We start from the raw sequence: 7,272 nt of genomic DNA on the forward strand, positions 1-7,272 counted from the left end.
GGCTGCTGGTGCGGCTTCCTGACTAACTTGTTCCTGGGTGAGAGCAAACAGTGGGGAGTCAGGGCAGAGCAGGCAGAGCAGGCAGAGCAGGCAGAAGGGAGCCCCGCTGCAGCTGCAACCCCATCTTCCTCAAAGAGAGCCATTTTCGAAGACTTTTTATTAGGTCATAGAATTTTAGATTGGCAACTGTTTTTTATTGCATTCACCTTTCTAGATGTCAGATGCCATTCATTGTCTTCCTACTTCTACAGCTTCTTTTGAAAAGTTAGCAGTCTTTTTTCTTTTTTTTTAATTTTATTAAATTTATTGGGGTGACAATTGTTAGTAAAATTACATAGATTTCAGGTGTACAATTCTGTATTACATCATCTATAAATCCCATTGTGTGTTCATCACCCAGAATCAGTTCTCCTTCCATCACCATATATTTGATCCCCCTTACCCTCATCTCCCACCCCTCACCCCCCACCCCCCTTACCCTCTGGCAACCACTAAACTATTGTCTGTGTCTATGAGTTTCTGTTTCTCATTTGTTTGTCTTGTTCTTTTGTTGCTTTTGGTTTATATACCACATATCAGTGAAATCACATGGTTCTCTGCTTTTTCTGTCTGACTTATTTCTCTCAGCATTACACTCTCAAGATCCATCCATGTTGTCACAAATGGTCCTATTTCATCTTTTCTTACCGCCGAATAGTATTCCATTGCGTATATATACCACAACTTCTTTATCCATTCATCTATCGAAGGACATTTTGGTTGTTTCCATGTCTTGGCCACCGTAAACAAAGCTGCAATGAACATTGGAGCACACGTGTCTTTATGTATAAATGTTTTCAGATTTTTTGGGTAGATACCCAGGAGAGGGATTGCTGGGTCACATGGCAATTCTATTCGTAATTTTTGAGGAACCTCCACACTGCCTTCCATAGCAGCTGCACCAGTCTGCATTCCCACCAACAGAGTATGAGGGTTCCTTTTTCTCCACAGCCTCTCCAACACTTGTTACTATTTGTCTTGTTGATGATAGCCATTCTGACTGGGGTGAGGTGATATCTCATTGTGGTTTTGATTTGCATTTCTCTGATGATTAGTGATGTTGAGCATTTTTTCATATGTCTATTTGCCATTTGTATGTCCTCTTTGGAGAAATGTCTCTTCAAGTCCTCTGCCCATTTTTCAATTGGGTTGTTTGTTTTTTTGTTGTTGAGTTGCATGAATTCCTTGTATATTCTGGATACTAGCCCCTTATTGGAGGCACTGTTTGCAAAAATCTTCTCCCATTCAGCTGTCTTACTCCTTTGAAAGCAATGCGTCCTTTTCCTTTGGTTGCTGTGAAGGTTTTCAGTCTGTCTTTCATTTTCAGCATGAAGGAAACAACTTGTTTCCTTCATTTTCCTTAACATATGATTCAGTTATTCTGAAGCCCTTGTCTGCTACGCCCACTGTCTGGATCGCTTCTGGGTCTGCTCCTAATGTCTTTCATGTTCATAACTGAGAACAGTTTCCTGCTGCTTTGCATGTTTAGCAATCTGCTTGTGTGCTGGATCTTGTGAATAACACTTTCTAGAGGTTCCTAAACTAAGTTATTTTGACTCTAAATGTTAGGTGTTGTTATGGCAGGAAGTTATAGTACAAACGCATCACCTCGGAGACTAGGTTTTACTAAGGAAAACTTGAGTTCAGTTTTATACTGACTTTTAAGATGCAGTCTTTACTATTACTGCATGGTACTCACTCTTAGGTTGTGGAATTTCTAGGGCCAAGACTGAAACCCAGGTTTTTCGGTTTTGTTTTGTTTTGATCAAGGTTATTCCACTCTAGATGAGTCCAAAAACTAACCTCCAACTCCTGGCATGTGTGATCTCTGAAATTTCTGTACAGATCCTCAGCTTTCAGTAGCAATTCTTTTCTAAGCCTCCAAGAGTCTTTCCCTGAACATGCACAGCTTAGAGGTTACTATTCAAGGACCTGAGGGAAACTTTTAGGCAGATTTTTGGAGCTGACTCTTTGTGAATATTTATTTATTTTCCCTTAGAAGATCCTTCAGAGATATTTCAGGATCATGCTCTAGCTTCCCTGTCCCAGCCTTGGAATCTTTTATTTCTCCAAAGAGCCTTTTTTTTTTTTTTAAGAAAGGTATTTTTATTAGAAACCAAGATTTGCATGAGTGATAAATATTCTCATTCTTACTAAGCCTTCAGAGCTGACAGGCCTTGGAAATACATAAATGTATACTATCCTATTCATACACACATAGCTCTACTGATCTACCTATCTCTCCATCCATCTAATAAAAAACATAAATTCGTAGCAATACCTCTGCAACAACACAGTGTTCATTCTCTCTTTCTTTCTCTCCTACTTTGTAACATCTTTCCTCGACAGTAAGAACCTGGCTCTCATTATCTACCTTATATTTACGTAGTTGCTCCACCCCACTATTCATTTAATTTCAGAATTGCTAACCCATAGAATTATGAGAAACACATTTTTTAACTAGAGTACAGGATTTCCAGACAGTTCTTTTTGTATTTAGCCTTATAGTACCTTGTCAAAATATAGTTTTCTAAAGTAAATTTGGTTTCCTTCTCACCCCCTTCATTGTGGTTACGTTATTCATTTGTAATACAGCTATGTTTATTGGTTATACTTTGTATTCCATTTTGAATTCCCTCCACTACCTGGTGGATTATTATTATTTTTTTAACCTGCAGTAATATCCGCTCTTTGCGGAGTACAATTCTATAGATTTGGGCAAACTCATAGAGTTGTGTATCCATCAACACAACCCCGATAGAACAATTCCTTCTCTCTCACATTCCTTTGTGCTGCCCCCTTGTAATCATCCCCTCTTACTCCTCACCCCTAGAAACCACTGATTTGTGGTCCTTTCCTGAAGTGTAGCCTTTTCCAGAATGTCATACAGTGGAATCACACAATAAGTGGCTTTTGGTCTCTGGTTCTTTCACTTAGCAAAATGAATCTAATTTAAACTGAAATATGTTACATACGTACAGATCTTAAGTGTAGAGTTCAACATATTTTGATGAATGCATACCCCTACGTAACCTATACACCTTTCAAAATATAGAACATTCTCCTCACCCCATAAAGTTCCTTCAATCCCTGCTCCTACCTCACCCCTCCCCCACAATCTGAGCTAAGCTGTAACCACTGTTCTGATTTTTTCCCATCACAGATTACTTTTTACCTGTTCTTGAAATTTACACAAATAGAATCATACAATATTTACTTCTTTGTGTGTATCTTGTTTTGCTGTGTATAATCCTACAATGAATTTTATTTAATTCATAATAAAAGATGAAATATGTTTCCTATATGCCAGGAAGTCTTATAAGTGCTTTACATATATTAATTAACTAAACTCTCAATACTAGTCTATGAATTAGGCACTTTCATCATTTCTATTTACAGATGAAGAAAGTTTGGCACAAAAAGTTTACTTGTCTGAGATAACAAGGCTATGAAGTGGCAGAGTGTAGACTTAAACCCAATCTCTCTCCAGAGTGAATACTTTTACTACCCACACCGTAGAGCACTACCTCTGTACCACAGTTTGCAGCACAAGATCTGCAGTGATGAATCAAACATAGCCCTTGCCTTCATCTGTTTACAACCTAGTGGGATTTGGGACGGAGAAAATTAGGCAAACAAATTATGAAGAGAGTTGGTCTATACTAGTACGTGCTATTGAGAACGTGGGGGGAGATCAGTCTAGGCAGCAGGGAGGCCCTGGTGCAGAGCGGTGCTGGGGTAATAAAGCTACAGGAAGCCCAGGGTGACGCCAGTGGAGGAATGAAATAGGAGAGTGGTGGAAGATGAGGTCAGCGAGGTAGCGGATCCTGATTGTTTGGGGCCTTCTAGGAAATGGGAAGGACTTTTCATTGTACTCTCAGTGCGCTGGCATATCGCTAACTCAGAACGATCCATGATAAAGGTACTAGGGCGTGGGGAAAACCAAAAGAGGATACTGCATATTTGGTGACCTAAAGAAGAGCAAGGAAGAAGAGGTGAGGGGAAGGAGAGATTCTTGAAATCTGGGGACGTAGTAGAGAGAAGACTGCACTGCAGGGCTGAGCAGAGGTCAAGGGCAGTATCCAGACCAGAGTTCTCCTGCAGGGATATAGCCAGGGCATGACCTCACTCGGTTCCATTCCTCCCATCTTCTACCTGGGCTCCCCACTGACCAACCTAAATAGAAGCACTAAGGCAAATGAGCCCATTAAAGTAGTCCGTACAGGTTAACCTCTGTAGTCAGAGAGCCAGATGGAGAAGGCAGCGGAGCTGGAAGGACAAATGGGAGATACTCAACACTGTCTACCCCCTTTAGCTTCCTGACGTCAACTCTTATCCTTCAACACGGGATAAGTCCAAGTTCTTATAACAAGATACAAAGGAAGCCTGGCAGGTACTGTATTATCCTGTGATAATATCGATTTGATCGAACTCCCACTAGAAACCTGAAACTTTGGGCACAGTGTTATGTACATAAAATGGAGGGACGAAAAAAGGATCATGAGGGTAAGTGGGAGAAAAGAACAATCTAAAATATAGCTAAAATGTAGCTATAAAAATATAGCTGCCTTCCGTTCCTGCTTCTGCACCTGCTTCGCACCGTGTTGCATTTTTCACAACTCTTTCCATGTTCCCCTGGTCTCTGCCAGCCCCTCTTCTGAATGAGGTTCTTTAGACAGTGCGAGCTTAAGGCAGATGGAGATTTTTGCTTAATGGACTTCATTGAGGAGGATCTTTAAAGGAGAAAACCAGGATTGGGAAGAATAAGAGATTGAACTATAATAAGTTAAAAACGGACTACAGCAGATCCCATGGGGAGTTCTGGAGCTGCAGTGGCTCTTCAGGAGTGTCTCAACTTGAGACAAAGGAATTGAGCCTTTGTACCCCTCACATGAACCAGTCATTGGGAGTGGCCCTAACCTTAGGTGTGGTGCTTTCATTTGGCCCAAGGGAATTCCCAGAGACGATGGCAGCATGAGCCCTTAGCAACCAACACTTCCAACAGTGAATGGCAGTCCTGAAAAAAAGAATCAGAAATATACCACTGTCTCCATCATGGTCCACCACTCATACCGCTCAGATGCACTTGTTCTTAAAGTGCACCCAGCATTATGGTTGGTCTTGTTGCCTAGAGACACATACAAGAGAAAGACCACTGGGATAAGTTATTAACAGCTCTTGACAGAACTATTTTCAACGCTGTGATTGACACCTCTAACAATTAAAGGAATAGCATCACACACCTCTCCTCTTCCGTTTTAGATTCCCTTCCTGCTTGACTGACACCTCAGCTGACCTAGGTGGTTTATTTGGAGGAATGATCCAGAAACACCTGGTCACCATGTGCCTCTCAGGATACAGCTGCTATGCTTTTTTTATCAGCCAAATTTGGGAAAAGATATCAAGAGACATCCCAATGGATTACCTGAGTGCCAAATATCTCCTCTGCCATCAACACATAACAGTAGCCCCACATCTTCTGGAATGACAAGATTAGTGACCTGTGAGGCCAGAAGCCATGGTGTCTTTTCTTCTGCGCTTGTCTCATAGTGCTCAGCAAGTTCAACGCAACCCTTACTGCATCTGCTTGTGGGTGTTCCTCCTCTGGGAACCAGGACCTTTATGTTATTTTTTGTGCCTTCTTTCCAAGAGCCTCTTGACCTATCTTACATGAACACCACTTGTGGAAGCAATTATTGTGGACTACAAGTGGCAAGATTAATACGTTGCCAGCACCCAGGACAGTGGTGATGGAATTCCTGGGCAGGTATGTGAAATTTCCACCCAGGTGATTGAAAAGAGTAGATTCCAAGAAGCAAAAGGGATCAACGTTTCTGGACATCTTCCATTTGCCCCAATGGGTCCACTTTTTTCATCTTGCTGCACCCAGGAAAGTTTATCAAGATGAACTACATCAGTGGGCTTCCTTGCCTTATGGCTTCAGGTTGGGTTTGGTCAATGGGGAGCCTAGGTATTAAATGATAACGATGAAAGAAAATGAAGTCTTGCGCCGTTTCCTGTAGAATCCAGAAGTGGATGCTACCCCTGACCTTCTCTCAGCTTCTGGAATGCAATTCTCTCCTCTCTTGATCTCCAGGTTTCAATTATGTTCCCTCCGCTTGCCCCTTCAGGCTTAGGAGTGTTAATAGAGCCCTGCTCTTACCAGCTGCTGGGTACCAACCACCCTTTGTGGGTTTTCTACATCCTGTCTCTAACTCTGTGAGCAGCCCCTTTATGAAAACTCTATGCAAACTGTCCTAGTGTGAGTGTCAGGTGGTCCTGCTGGGACTCGACTGATATACCAACTCACTGGAAATATAAAAAGTCCTAACGATGACCCATAAAACCAGTAGGATAAGGATCTACCAAGTCTCTGACCACAATATCTTCTACCGCTCTTTCAACACCTAAGAGGCTAGTGGTAAAGTACAGAGTGTTTGGGCTCAAATCTGGGCTCCAGCATTTACTAGACAGTGAACTCAAGCAAGTAACTTTAAGTGTATCATGCCAGTTTTCTCATCTGCAAAATGGGGATATTAATAGTACATACTTCATAAGCTTATATTGAAACTCTAAGTTATTAATATTTATAAGGCATTCAGAAGTGTCTAGTATATGGAAAGGGCTATATAAATGCTTGATCATTTATTAATATATTGAAATATTTGCCTTAAAAATATGGCCCCTACATAAAAAGAAATAATTCACAAGAAAATAACTAATCCTGTGTGTGCTTACATTACATCAAAATACACAAAGAAGAAAATGACAGAATTACAAAAATGAATCAGTTTATAACCACATGGAACAGTATCACTAAATAAATCTGAGGAGAAAACTCTGAATGTGCACACTATATTTGAAAACACAATTAGCTTGAGTTAATGGGCATATAGTCTACATTAAAAAATTACAGAATCCACACTCAAGCCACAGACTTGGGAATAAATCTTTACAAAACAGGTATCTAATGGACTGGTACCCAAAATATACAAAGAAATCTCAAAACTCAACAGTAAGAACCCAATTTAAAAATGGGCAAAAGCCTTAACAGGTACCTCACCAAATATACAGAGGGCAAATGAGCACAGGAAAAGATGCTCAACATCATTATGTCATTAGGAAATCACAAATAAAAACCAGATACCATCGCACACTTATTAAACGGCTAAAATCCCAAACAGTAACACCAAATGCTAGCGAGGATATGGAACTACAGGAACTCTCATTTAT

The sequence above is a fragment of the Rhinolophus sinicus genome, chromosome 15, assembly GCF_057876585.1.
Source record: "Rhinolophus sinicus isolate RSI-liver-muscle chromosome 15, RSI-T2T, whole genome shotgun sequence".
NCBI lineage: Eukaryota > Metazoa > Chordata > Mammalia > Chiroptera > Rhinolophidae > Rhinolophus > Rhinolophus sinicus.